The sequence below is a fragment of the Tamandua tetradactyla genome, chromosome 23 (assembly GCF_023851605.1).
Source record: "Tamandua tetradactyla isolate mTamTet1 chromosome 23, mTamTet1.pri, whole genome shotgun sequence".
NCBI lineage: Eukaryota > Metazoa > Chordata > Mammalia > Pilosa > Myrmecophagidae > Tamandua > Tamandua tetradactyla.
Window position 1 is genome coordinate 28,560,499 of NC_135349.1, and position 15,746 is coordinate 28,576,244.

Below are 15,746 nucleotides of genomic sequence, written 5' to 3' on the forward strand. Positions count from 1 at the left end.
AACAAGCCCCAACCTGATAACCCATGCTCTCAACTTTAGTTCACTGAATTTTTTAAATGTAGTTAGTCCATGTGATTGAGGCATGATAATATTTGTCTTTTTTTCTGACATTTCATTCAACATACAGCTCTTAAGGTTCATTCACCTAGCTGCAGGCCTCACAACTTCACTTCATCTCTTCTTATGCCAAAGTTTCCCCTCTCCATTCCTCAATCCTTGGACCCTTAGGTCATATCCATCCATTGTGGATCAGAAACACTGCTGGCATAAATGCCATTGTGCAAATGTCCATTTATGTCTACACACTCAGTTGCCCCAGGTGTATACTGAACAACGGGGTTTTGGGATCATATGGCAAACCCACTTAGCTTCCAGTGGAACCACCATAATGCTCTCCAAGGGGCTGCAACTCTCATTGCTCTACCGACAGTGACTAGGAACATCTCCTTCTCTGCAGTTTCTCCAGTGCTTCCCTCTGTTCATTTTTAAACAGTTTTATGCACATTATACAAGCCAGCCTAAGTCTATAGACATGGCTTTACCACCATATCCTATCTGAAGATATTTCCTTTTCTTTCACAAAGAATCCATACCTTTTTCCCAATTACCCCACCTGTTGACATTTAGTCTTGGCATAATGCCTTCGTTACATTCAGTTATCTATAGATTTTTTTTCTTTTTGTATGGGCAGGCACCAGAAATCAAACTCGGGCCTCCAGAATGGTAGGCGAGAATTCTGCTACTGAGCCACCATCACGCAGTCCAGTTATTCATTCATTTTTTAATGGACACTGGATTGTTTACACATTTAGGCTATTATTGATAATGGTTCTATAAACTTTGGTGTATAAATATCTCTTTGAAATACTGTTTTCATTTTCTCTAGATATATACTTAGAACTGTACTATGTTTAGGTTTTGGAAGAAAAGCCATTTTGCTTTCAACAGTGGCTATACCACTCTACATTCCCAACAACAATGCATCCTCTCCAATATTAATTACTTTCCTTCCTGAAAATTAATAAATAATAGCCATTCTTGAGTGTGAAACAAATGTTTTGTTTGCATTTCTCTAATGGCTACTGTGATGTTGAGCATTTTTTCATTTGCTGATTGGCCATTTGTGTAACCTTTTATAACAAATGTTTATTCAATTCTTTTGCCAATTTTGAATTGGGTTATTTGTCTTTTTGTTGTTGCATTGTAGTTATTTTCATATTTTGGATATTAAACTCTTAACTGATGTATGGTTTAGAACCACTTTCTCTATATTCTATAGGTTGTCTGTTCATTTTTTTGATAATTTATTTCAATTACAAAAATTTTTAATTTTGACTAAATCAAATTTATCCACATTTTTGTTGCTGTATCTAAGAATCCATCATCAAATTCCAGGTGATGAAGATTTGCCCCTATGTCATAGTATAAAAATTGTATGCTTGACTTCTTATATTTAGCTCCTTCATCCATTTTGAGTTGATTTTTCTTTATGGTGTAGGGGGTCTAAATTCATTCTTTGCATAACGGATATATAGTTTCCCTAGCACCCTGATAATAATGGATATGAGAAAAAACAATAATAATGAATAACTTAGAAGTCATTTAATAGATATTTTATATATTGACTTAAAAATAACAACTAGTAATAGGTTTAGGAGTCTGAAGACAAGATGGGAAATTTTGACAGAGAATTGGAAGTTACAAAATACAGTTTAAGTGAGCCTTCCAGTTTCAGACAGAAAACACAAGTTACGGTGGCACAACTGTCCAACTGAAGAACTATAAAATGCTATATAACTATCATAACTTTTTAAAATAACAGCATCAGTGAGCTATGAAAATATTGTTTTATCAATGCAAATTCCAAATGCAGATACTTCTTTTAAAACCCACAGAGAATGTCCACTACTTATTCTGGGATAGACTGTAGAGCCCAGCTTATGTAGGTAGACAGCTCTGATGGGGAAAAGAAAACCTACAAAACTCCAGTGAGCAATGCTAATATAACAAATATGAAATTTGAAGCTACATGACTGCACGGCTGGTTAACAACATGAGATGATTTGGGAATTGAGAGTAGGGTTAGAGGACTGTGAAATGCAGAGTGCAATATTCTTCAGTCTGAGTAATGCATTTTAAGTGAAAATCTTCCAGAAAATGCATTATAAAATTGATATGAAAATCTGTGAAGTAAAAAATGTCTTCTAAGAAAAATGATATGTGCTACCTCCCCTAGAATACAAGACATATTATAAAGAATAAAGTTCAAAAAATAGATCAATAGAACAGCAGAAAGATCAGATCAATGGAAAAGAAGAAAGATCATTGAATCAGATCCTTCCCTTTAGATACCTAAAGCTGTTTCAAAAGGAACTGAGGCAAAGTAGCAAAGAATAGCTGGACATTTCAATCAACACTGCTGCTATATTTGAATATTCATATAAAAAAAAGTAGAGGTGAGAGGACCCAAATAACCTTTTTAGTAGAAAGTACATCTATTATTAACCTCGGTGAAGATAACTCTAGAAATAACAAAACAATGATCAAATTAGCTATGGTGGAAATATACACTTTTGTGTGAAAGAACAAAAGTTATGGAAAGACATGGAAAACCATTAAATAGAATATATCTGCAACATATTTAACCAAAAAACAGCTCACATAAAAAGTACATTTTTAATCCTCAGTTTCAATAATAGAAAAGTGATACACATATATATATGTCTATACGTATGTATGCTATCTACCATCTCTTTCATAAAACAAGATAAACATATGTTGTTTAATATAAATTTTTGTAATGGATGATGGTGATGTAGCACAACATTGTGGATGTAATTTACAGCATTGAATTATATATTTGAATATGGTTAAACTTGGAAATTTTAGGTTTTATCTATTTTACTAGAATAAAAATTAATAAAACAAACACAAGACTTTTGTGAAACAAAAAAGGAATCCTAATGTAAACCATGAACTATAGTTAACTAAGATATTTCAGTAAACATATAACTTCTCTAATAAAAAAGAAATTAAATAATAGCCTTACCATTAATTAAAGAGAAATAAATTAAATTAATGATAATGTAATGTTTAACACATTTTTACAAATATAAAAAAATAAACGCTGGAAAAGGTATGGCAATATTAAGACACTTAGACCTGCTATAGGAGTGGAAATTGGTACAATCACTTTTGGAAACCATTTGGTATTATCTTTTGAAATTGGTATATGCATAACCTATACCCCAGATGAACCATGTCTTTGAAGGGCAAACTTTAGAGAATCTCAGGTACAAATGAGTCAGGATAAATTTACAAGAATATTAGAATTTTGTTTTTTATAATTACTAAAATTAACCAAAATGAAATCCACACTAAAATGAGAAATGACTTTTACAATGAGGTATAGCAATGAAAATGAAGTGAGCATCTGCATACTATTTATGGATACATAGTATTGCACACAAAAGAATTACCCAAGATGTGCAGCGTTATATACAGTATGGTTCCATTGGCATAAAATTCTAAAATCTAAATAATTTCAAGGATACATTCAAGAGTGATAAAATTATGAAAGAAATCAGGGACACAACTACAAGGCACTTGCTGCATCAACAAGAGATAAGTATGATCACATGATCGTGAATAGACATATGTAGCATTTCCAGGGACACAGTAAATTTCTTTTCTATTATAACTAGGTAATGGTACTTGCAAAAGTATTAGCTATAAAATTGATTAACTTTATTTTAGCATAAAATCACAGTGTGTAAATTTCTGCATGTGTGGCATTTTTTGTTCAGCATTACATATCTATAATCCCATTATGTTTCATATATATTCATTTGGTTCACTCATTTGCATCACCAAGTATTCCAAAGAAAATTTTTATTGTAATTCTTGAAAACATTTATTTTATGAAGAAAGAAATATAATAGAATAATTTAAAAAGTTAGCAATATTAGAATGGCAATGGAGTAGAAAATATTCCACATAGTAAGCCAAAACATAGCAAATTAGGTTTTAGAACTGATAAATTATAACTGGTTGTCAGTCAATTAGTTGACTGAGAGTGACTGTTGGTTTTCTGATTTTGTGCCCAGCATAACCACAAAGCAAGTGGTACTGGGAACACTTAAAAGTAATTCTTACTATGGAGTTATGTTGGCCTTTGTTCATTGTTGTTAAAATCAATATAAAAGCATATTTATATGCATACCAAAAAAACTAAAATGAATTTAAAAGAAGCCAAGTTAGAGTTTGGAAAATGTTTTTCAAGTTAAATATCAATTACTTGTCGATTTTCCCAGTGTTTATATGAAAAGGGTAACAATTTGTACATAGTAGATGTACAGACAGGTTTGTTAAACATAATTGTCTGCAGTGTGTGTGTGTGAGAGAGAGAATCAGTGCTCCATTATACTACTCTTTGCCTAATTATAGGTAAGATCAGGAATGTTGTTTTCCCATTGTCTCATTGTTTCTGTTACTGAGACAAATCTACATATATACAGTTGTGGATATAATCAGGCCTTGTTTAATTGCATTACACTTTATTGTGCTATGCAGGTACTGTGATTTTTTTTTATTTTTTATTTCTTTTATTTTTTTTACAATTGAAGACTGTGACAACCCTACATGAAGCAAGTCTATTGCCACAATTTTTCCAACCATGAACCAGGCCCATGTAAGACAGTGAACTTAATTCACGAATGTTGTGTTTGTTCTGAGTACTCCACCATTTGGTCATTCACACATCTCTCTCTCTCTCTCTCGCTCTCGCTCTCACTCTCTCTCTCTTTCTCTTTCTTACCCCTCAGACCTCCCTATTCTCCGATGTACAGCAATATTTAGGCCAAATAATAACTTAGAAAGTTCTACAAGTGTTCAAGTGTTAAGAAGATTCAAACGTGTATCAATTTAAATTAAAAGATAGAAATGATCAACCTTATCTTTTGGCTTCTCAAAAGCCAAGATAGGTCAAAAGCTAAGCTTCTAACACCAGTTAGCAACATTTTGAATGTAAGGGAAAAGTTCTTGAAGGTAATTAAAGTGCTACTATGGTAAGTGCATGAATGATAACAAAGTGAAATAGTCTTCTTGCTAATAGGGAGAAAGTTTTAGTCTGGATAGAAAATCAAACCAGCCATGACATTCCCTTAAGCCAAAACCTGATCTAAAGCAAGAGTTTAATTTTCTTTATTTCTATGAAGGTGAGAAAGGTGAGAAATCTGCGGAACAAAAGTTTGAAGCTGAAAATGCTGGTTCATGAATTAAAGGAAAAAACATCTCCATAGTATACAAGCGCAAGGTGAAAGAGCAAGGGCTGATGTAAAAGTAGAGGCAAGTTATTCTAAATATGACATAATTTGCAAAGGTGGTAAACTAGACAACTGGGTATCAATGAAAATGAAACAGACTTGTATTGGAAGAAGATACCATCTGGGGCTTCTATAGTTAGAGAAGAGAAGTCAATGCCTGGATTCATTATTTCAAAGGATAGGTTAATTCTTATATTAAAGGCCATTGCAGCTAGTGACTTTAAGGTGAAGTCAGTACTCATTCACCATTATAAAAATCCTAATGACATTAAGAGTTGTGCTAAATCTACCTTATCTGTGCTCCAGAGATGAAACAACAAAGACTGGATGGCAGCAATCTGTTTAGAAGAAGGCTTACTGAATATTTTAAGCCCACTGTAGAGAAATATTGCTCAGAAACAAAGATTCCTTTCAAACTATTACTGTTCATTGACAATGAAACTGCTCATCCAAGGGCTCTGATGGAGATGTATAAAGAGATATTTTTATGCCTGTTAACAAATAAAACATCCATTGTGAAAAGAGCCATTTTGAGAAATGCAAATCAAAACCACAATGAGCTATCATCTCACACCCACCAGAATGGCCATTATCAACAAAACAGAAAATGAAAAGTGTTGGAGAGGATGTGGAGAAAGAGGTACAGTTATCCACTGTTGGCGGGAATATCAAATGGTGCAGCCACTGTGGAAGGCAGTTTGGCGGTTCCTCAAAAAGCTGAATGTAGAATTGCCATATGGTATTGCTAGGTATCTACTCAGAGGACTTAAGGGCAAAGACACAAACAGACATTTGCACACCAATGTTTATAGCAACATTATTTACATTTGCAAGGAGATGGAAACAGCCAAAATGTCCATCGATGAGTGGCTAAACAAACTGTGGTATATACATACGATGGAATATTATGCAGCTCTAAGACAGAACAAACTTATGAAGTATGTAACGACATGGATGGACCTAGAGAATATTATGCTGAGTGAGACTAGCCAAAAACTAAAGGACAAATACTGTATGGTCTCACTGATATGAACCGACATTAGTGAATAAACTTGGAATATGTCATTGGTAACAGAGACCATCAGGAGATAGAAAAAGGGTAAGATAGTGGGTAATTGGAGCTGAAGGGATACGGACTGTGCAACAGGACTGGATACAAAAACTCAGAAATTGACAACACAGTACTACCTAAGTTTTAATTATGTTAAAACACTGAATGAAGCTGCATGTGAGAATGATGGAGGAGGGCTGGGGACATAAATGAAATCAGAAAGAAATATAGATATTAAAGATCGCGATGGTATAATCTAGGAATGCCTAGCGTGTATAACAATAGTGAAAGGTACAATGTAAAAATTTTAAAAATGTTTTTGCATGAGGAAGAACAAAGGATTGTCATTATTGCAGGGTGCTGAAAATGGACAACTAATACTTTAAAATGTCACCTTATGTATGAGACGAAAGCAAAAAATGTTTATTTGTTACAAAATTTAGATTTTGACTAGAGCATTTCCTAATATAACTCATGTAGATAGTTTGATTGAATGTCATAAGTTCTTGGAATCTCAGGTAGCACATGAGATTTTGTTGGTTTGTCCAGAGTGATCCCCCGATGAATCCCAGAATGATTTTATCAGTGACTGGAAAAGTATTTGCAAGCCCCCTTTGGGGAATGGTGAGAGTGGAATCAACAAATCCATCCTGACCAAAAGGGGGAAAAGAAGTGTAACTAAGAAAGTATCAGTGGCAGAGAGAGTTCAAATAGAGCTGAGAGGCTACTCTGGAAATTGCTGTTAGGCAAGCTTCAGTTAGACCTTGCTACCTATCATAACCTGCCAAACTCTAACCAGGACCACTCCAGCCAATCCTAAAGAACACCTAGGGCAATATATAAGATTCCACAAGGGTCCCACGCACTAGAGTAACTTTCCAGAAACCTATAACCTCCAAATGTGTCCCTGGCCCAGAGAAGTCCTGAAACCTAAACCAACCTCTCCAAAACATCAGATAGTTCCATCTCCCTAGCCCATATTAGTGACAAACCCTTCCAATATGAAAAATTTAGAATTGTCATAGCACAAACACCCCTAAAGAGAGGGATTGAAAGATCAAAGATGATGTTGGATTTATACAGAGAAGGTAGAATTTACAAATGAATATGAATGCTGAATCATTAAATTGATATCTTGGGTGAGCCACAATGGCACAGCAGACAAAGTTCTTGCCTGCCATGCCAGAGAGTGGGTTCGATTCTTAGTGCATGCCCATGCAAAAAAAAAATTAATAATAATAAGATATCTCTTTTAGTCTCCAGCATTTTAGAGAATTTAGAAGTAAAAACATGAAATTGTGGAATTGAAACCCATGTCAAGCTCTGAAATATGTTCTATAACTAATTGTGGTGTTGTGCATTGAAATTTATTGTTTTTCTATATATGCTATTTTTCACAAAAAAGAAGGAAAAAAGTCAATTGTGATGACAAAAAAAATTAAGCCCTCTAACCTCCTGTATTAGGAAAAGATACAAAGAAAGATATGAGAGGATCATATGGTAGCTCATGACAAACTCTGGGATCTGTCCTGTAACTACTTGGTAAACAGTGCCTTGAAAACTATTGCTTTTTTTATTTCTTTGCTTTGTATATATGTTATACTATACTATAAAAAATTCTATAGAATTAAAAGAGTTAAGAAAATTCTAAGTCCATAAAAATATCCAGAGTAAGGCATCTAGAGAAAACTATCTTCTTTGGAAAGGCTCAAGAATGGCTGATGCAATTTGGAATGATTCTGTAAACTGGGAAAGCACATGGCTGGCATTTGCTGGTCCTTTGGCTTCTAGTTTAAAATGGCTTTTGTAGGGATGTTGTGTATGTCTTGACATCTCTTTCTGTGTTGGCGCAGAGATTTTTCCAAAATGGTTCCCTCTTGAAGAATTCCAGGAAGATGCTCTGCTTTGAAACTCTTGTGTACCCCAGAAAAGCCATGTTCTTTAATCCTCATTCAATATTGCTGGATGGGATCCTTTGATTCAATTGTTTCCATGGAGCTGTGGCCCACCAACTGTGGGTGGGAATGTGTTGATTAGGTGGTTTCTGTGTAGATGTGCTCCACACACTCAAAGTGTGGCCTTAGTGGAATCCTTTCAGAGGGAACCATTTTGAAATGTTTTAGAGTCCACACAGCCAGAGACCTTTGAAGATGCAAAAAGAAAATTCCTCCTGGGAAGCCATTTGAAGAAGCCAGTAGAGAACTCTAGCAGGCATAGTCATGTGCCTTCCCAACTGAAAGAGTTGTTCTCAACCCATCAGCCTTCCTCAACCTATCAGAATCTTTGTTCTGGATGACTTAGTTCAGACATTTTATAGCCTAACAAATTTAAATATACAATCTAATAAGTTCCCTTTTAAAAGCCATTCCATGCTGACATGTTGCATTCCAACAGTTTTAGCAAAGTAAAACATAAGTGGATTAAGACACAACTGGAGTGGGCAAAGATACATCTCCATAGAAGCTATCTGTTTTGATTTGTAAGCTTCTGAATGCAATATAGCAGACATGCAATGGTTTTTAAAAAGGGAACTTAGTAAGGTAAAAGTTTATAGTTCTAAGGAAGTGAAAGTGTCCAAATTAAGGCACCAAGAAGAGGTTACTTTCACTAAAAAAAACCAATGTGTCTGGAATACCTCTATCAGCTAGATAGTCACGTGACTGACATCTGCTTGTCCCTTGCTCCTGAGATTCATTGCTTTCTGTCTCTGTTCCTATATGGGATCCACTCTTTGTTTCTCTGTGGCTGGTTTTCATTCCTTTTGGCTTTCCTTGGCTTAATATCTCATAGTGATATCAGACGGGGTCCAAGCATTTCCAAACACCTGTCTCTGTTTTCCAAAGCAACTGCTCTCCAAAAATCTACATCTGCTCTCTCTGTTAGCTCTGAAGCTTCTGTCATTTCTGGTTCTTTACAAGTGTTTCCTTCTTTAAGGGATTCCATTAAACTAATCAAGACCCACCTGGAATTGATGGAGTCACATCTCCATCTAAGCAAAAGATTACACCCACAATTGAGCACACCCCATCTCTGCATAGATAGTATAATCAAGATTTCACCTCATAATATTGAATCAAGATTTTTAAAATGGCTTCCCCCACAAGATTGTATCAGGATTAAAACATGACTTCTCTGGGGTACATAATACTTTCAAACTGGCACACTACCTTATCAAAAGGTCCCATCCTCAATTGTGTAGGTGACATCTCCATGGAAGAAACTTAATAAAAAAGATCCCACCCAAGCAATAATTCTTTTCCAACAATATTGGACTACGAAAAAAACATGGCTTTTCTGAGGTACATAACAGCTGCAAACAAGCACAGGTTATTCTTGGCTAAATATATTATTTTATATTTTCCATATTTATAATGTTAAGAACTTGACTAGATTGTTTCAATATTTTTCTGTGTTAGTTATGTTTCTGTTCCATCAAGAGATGTCTGAAACAGTGTTTTGACTCACAAAAATGTCGGTCTACTTCAAAGTGTCTGCCTCAGTAAGTGGTGATACCAGCAGGAAGGAAAACTGATGGCCTTTGAAATGAAATTGAAAAAATAAATTTAAGCTCTCTTGTGAAAGAGCACATTTTGGATATGCCCAGAGTAAATGACAAGAAGATCTAAAATGAGTGCTTCTATGTACTTAGTCCACAAATGACTATTGCATAGCCAGAGACATAGTAAGGATTATAAGATGGACCATATGACCTCCAAAGAGGATTTCACAATGCACTTAAAAGTGCCAAAATTTTGGAGTTTTCTGATGTTTCTTGTGGATATAATAGAGACAGACACTCAATTGACATAATAGGCAAACACACACACATTTGAACTAATCTCATTTTAAGTGCTCAATAATCATTCATTTCTGGTGCCACCATATTTAACAGAAAAAAATTTAAAATGTTAATATCACTTTATAAATTCTTATAGGGTAAAAGTATCTGCTGACATTCTTCTTCATCTCTTTTGAGTAGTGATTGAATAACATTTATTGTAAATAATTTTCATTGCAATGAGTAAATGAAGTAAATGAGTAAATAATTTTCATTGCAATGAGTAAATGAGTAAATGAAGCCAGACTGAGAAAAAGTATTGCATTCAAAACACAGATTTGCACATTTTAGACCCGTGTTTCAATATATAACTATTCCTCAATTTTTCTCCAATTATGTCTATGGAAGTCCATGAGGAAGAAGGCATGGATAAAGTATGAGAAAGAGGTGTACTAGCTTACAAGCAAATTTGAAACTCTATGAGTTTGTCCTGAATATTATCCAACAGTGGTGCAATTTCAGTTCAAGAAATAATATAGTTGGAACAATTATTTTGGCAGTGTATTGAATTACAATGCGTTACAGGTTAGCATTACAAAAGAACAATGCACACCTATCATTCACTTACAAATGTAGGCAAAGAAAGATCTCACTTCAATTTCAAATACTCTAGTTGTTAGTTTTGTGAAGTCAGGTAATTGCAGTTAATCTGAGCTTGTACTCTGGACATGAAAAAAATAATGGACTTTCACAAATAGTGAGTGGTTAAGTGGTGTATCTGTAACAGTGTCTAAGACATATCTGCTTTTAAATAATAAATTCAAACAAAAAGTCCTAGGTAATGATTATAATTTATAGTTTCTTCATGATTTTTCAACAGTTAGGTTTTGTAGAGTTTGAGGTGTTGTCTAACTTTTTCATCCTTATAACTATTATTGTTGACTCTGTATGTATGTAGTTGACTCTGTAAGTATGGAGATAGGCTCAATAATGCTAGAAAAAATCTTAGCATGACACTGAAGATAGACTTATGAGTTCATATATTGTGGGGGAGAGGGACTTTTGAAATGCAGAATGCACATGTTCAAAAAAAAAAAGCAGGAACCAACCTCAGGAAGACAGTAAAAAAATCTCCAGTATTGTCCTGCCCAGCTACCCCGTTTCCCCCATAAAGCTGGCAAAATCCAGGCCAATACCTAGCAGATTCTTAGATTTGCTGCCACTCTGTTGAAAGTTCTAACCAGTTAAATGACCAAAAATAATCCTTACCAGAAACAGTCACACATGGCTCCTGAGTGCTAGAACCTTGGGGGTATGAGGGGTGGGGGGAGTTGGAGCCCTTGAAGTCTTACCTGACAGTTGTACAATGCTTATCCTGGGGAATCCATTACATTAAAATAATTTTGACTGCATTTTTGTGACTGAACATTTTGAACTCACTTGTCTCTTCCAATTGAAAATCTTACTTAAAGAGTGCAAGGTTTTCATGAAGGGGAACTGAATGTGACAGGAACTTAAGAAGCAATCCAAATGGATAAAGCTAAACCAGCTCCATTACCTTCAAGCAGAATAGTTCCACTTTGATTTGATGACATTCCTTGTAAAACTGTAAGAAATGAATGGGTGAAGACTTATCCTTGACATTTGAAAATCATAGCATTATATTCTATAAATTCTCCATTGTTCAGTTCCAGAAATCAATTTAGAGTATGAAATATATGATGCATTATATTCATAAATATTTATTTTCAATCTTATCAACTTTATCATCCCTACCCAGTTATATTAAATGAAATAAAACATACAAAACTGAATAATCAAAATCCATGAATATTGATGTAAACAGCAGATTTTAGCAGGTTTGGATCCAGATTTTGTGGTCCTTGATGTTTATTCAAACAGTATTTTATGTTTATACAATAAATTATGAATTGTCATTTTTTAAATAAAATCTAAATATCAATTGAGTATGAATATAAATACTTAAAAAGGGAAATAAAAAACAAATTGCAACTATAAACAATTTGCTCATGATCATGTACTTCCTAAAATTCATCAATAAAATATTTTCCTTAATGAGATTGCAAACAAAGCATACAGGTTGGAAGAACTGTTGTTAAAAGCCATTTGGCAGCAGAACAGAAAGCATTATTTAATAATACATGTCATTGATTTTGAACTACTTATTATGCCCACTATACATGAAATAAATAATTATTAACTCAATTCCCTCTTAACTGACCTTTAGAAATCCCATTAGATAGCTGAATGCAACCTGATGTTAGGTGAATTGCAATAGAGTGGAAGGCAGAATGGAAAGAAAAGGTGGTCTCAGCATATTATGACTATTATGCCAACAAAGATGATGCTGGGTAGCTTAATTTTACAATGATTACAAAAGCATATCACCATGTGCATGCTTTGCTAGGTCCCACCCAGGCCTTTGAAGAGGCTGATGCAAATGAGACCCTAAAATCTGTTTCATTAACTTTAAATTAACTCCATCTCTCCTTTTAAAAATATCAAAATTCCATTAGAAATCATAGCTAATAATGGAAATGTACAAAGAAATATTGGAAAGCCATCAGATAGATTAAATATACCCTGATGTTTCTACATTAACAGCTAATGATTTTGTTTTTTGCTCCAAATATGATGACTCCATTTATATTCAATCTGTCATATCAGTTCATAATGGGTTTCAGATGGATATCACTATTTTGGGAAGTAAGAGATTCTATTATTATTTTAACTTCAAATGTGGATTCATTTCTCTACCACACAGTAGGAAAACATATTCTTCATTATATCTAGAAGTATTATGTTTAGATAGTTCCATGAAAACTAGTGACAATGCTTCTGTTTCTTCCCAGAGGCGATAACTTGGAAAAAATGGACAAACAGAAGCTCACAGTGCCATCTGAATTCATTCTACTGGGAGTCACAAGGCACCCTGAGCTGCAGGGTCCCCTTTTTGGGGTCTATCTCCTCATCTACATGGTCACACTGGTGGGCAACCTGGGCATGATCATCCTGACCAAAGTGGACTCCCGTCTCCACACTCCCATGTATTTCTTTTTCAGACACCTGGCTTTCATTAATCTTGGCAATTTTACTGTCATTGGTCCCAAGATGCTGGCAAGTCTTGTTGAGGTGCAAAATACCATTTCATATTATGCCTGTGCCACACAGATGGCTTTCTTCATTATGTTCATTATCAGTGAAACTTTCTTGTTGTCAGCCATGGCCTATGACTGCTACGTGGCCATCTGTAACCCTCTGCTTTACTCTGTGATCATGACCCAGAGACTTTGCAATGTGCTTGTGGGTGTCCCCTACCTCCGCAGCACCTTTCAGTCTCTGATGATCACCATCAAGATTTTTACTTTGACCTTTTGTGATTCTAAAGTCATTAGTCATTTTTACTATGATGATATACATTTTCTACCCATTCTGTGCTCAAATGCAAGAGAACTAGAATTGTTGATTATACTATTTTCAGCATTTGATTTGATTTCTTCCCTTCTCATAATCCTAATGTCTTATGTGCTGATATAGTTAGCAGTATTTCGAAAGCCTTCTCCTGAAGGACAGAACAAAACTTTCTCTATATGTGGTTCTCATCTAACCATGGTGGTTTTGTTCTATGGGACACTACTATTTATCTATGTGCAGCCCGTATTTGCTAATTCATTTGATACTGACAAAATGACCTCTGTATTCTACACTTTGATTATACCTATGCTTAAGCCCCTGATTTATAGCTTAAGGGACAAAGAGGCAAAGAATGCCTTCTATGGGGTCTTCAAAAATACACTCAACTTTTGTATTTAATATTAAATATAGGCTATAGTTCTAATAAATCATACAAAGTCAGATGTCATGTGATAATATTTCTAATAGGCATAATTGCATTCTCCTTGGCTCTTGAACAAAGGTGAAATGAAAATAGATTTTATTCTTATATTCTTCCAGATTACTTCCCATATTTTAGACTCAGTTTAAAGGTCATTTTCTCCTCAATATTCTTTGTTGTAATTGATGCTTCATCCTTTCACCCACAAGAACATTGGCTACACTCTACATCTGTATATTATGTATTTGCTTCCTCCAGGTTTTTTTTAAGGACTGGGTTCATCTGAATCCTGTTTTCATCATACTTTCTGAGCCAAAAACAAGCATGCAAACACCATTCAAGTCAAGGAGTTACCAACGTCTTCTGTTGACACCATGAACTATTTATTTGTGCATGTTATCAGTCATTTCTTCTCTAATAATCTCATTTTTTATCTATGCTTCACATGAACATGACCGAAAGACACTTGAAAATGTTAATCTGTTAGCCCTTAAATTGATTTCCTTCCTCCAAGATGATGATACTCTTAAGCCATTTTCCACATGCAAAGATAATAGCTAGAAAAGAAAGGATTATAATAAAAATGAATTAAAACATAGTGTAGAATAAAAGAAGGGAAAAAATAAAAGATATTTAGGATGGATGTTTGGAGGCCTAAAGGATTTATTGATGGAAAACATGATAAGGAAAACCTGTAGTAAGATATAGATAATACAGGCATGTTATCTGATTCATATTTTCATTGGATTTGGAGAATATCATATTGTAAATAAGGAAGAAAAATACATCAATAGGAAAAATTACTCTTGCATAAAGTTTTTTTTAATTGTCAGACACCCAAATATATTAACAATGGAATTTGTGAAAAATAATATCATTCATTAGCAGAGGAACAAAGCATGGAGATCTAAATTCTAATGAATTAATATATATTTGAATGAAGAAATACACCCTTATCCCCTTACTTTACATTCTTGCACTGCAAACATTTGGGTATTTTTCTCACTTTCAAACAAATGAAGAAATAACAAAACAGCTTCTTATATTACATACTTTCTTCATCTTATCCAAATAATGAAAGAAACTAAAAGAGAAAATTGTGTGCCATAATTAACATAATGTAAAGATAAAGTTTTTACTTTCTATTTGCCTTGGCATAGATAGTGTGCTAAGAAAAACTTTTAAACTGCTAAATATGATGAGTATTAAAGAAGCATGTAAGTAGGGCAGGCCATGGTGGCTCAGCAGGCAAGAATGCTTGCCTGTCATGCCAGAGGACCCGGGTTCAATTCCTGGTCCCTGCTCATGTAAAATTAAAAAAAGAAGCATGTAAGTAAAGTTTAGCATAGTGCTAACAGTTCTTATCCTACATGCTGATTTTGCTGTAGGCACACCAAGCATACAAGCCACTAATCTAGATAAATACAAATTTTACTGAAGCTTGAGTACATTTTTTTCCTTCACTTGCTTGGAAATCAAATAAAATTTGATAGTGTTAGAAAATATAAACAAAACTAAAAGAAACATCAGAAATATGGAAAGACTACATATTTTTTGGAAAATCAAATGATAATACTCAGAACAACAATCAATATTGGAAAATTAAAAGAAAAGAAAGTAGAAATTTATTTACTAAACATCATCAGAAATATGGAAAGACTATGTATTCTGAGAAAAATAAAAACAGCTTGAGGAATCAGAACAATTGACTTTGGAAAATTAAAAGAAAAATAAATA

The 15,746-nt window shown here is 34.2% G+C and overlaps 1 pseudogene; it reads left to right on the forward strand.

The window, feature by feature from the left end:
• Nucleotides 1-13,045: 13,045 nt before the first annotated feature.
• LOC143666577 (olfactory receptor 8K5-like) lies at nucleotides 13,046-13,987 on the forward strand (annotated as a pseudogene).
• Nucleotides 13,988-15,746: the final 1,759 nt, after the last annotated feature.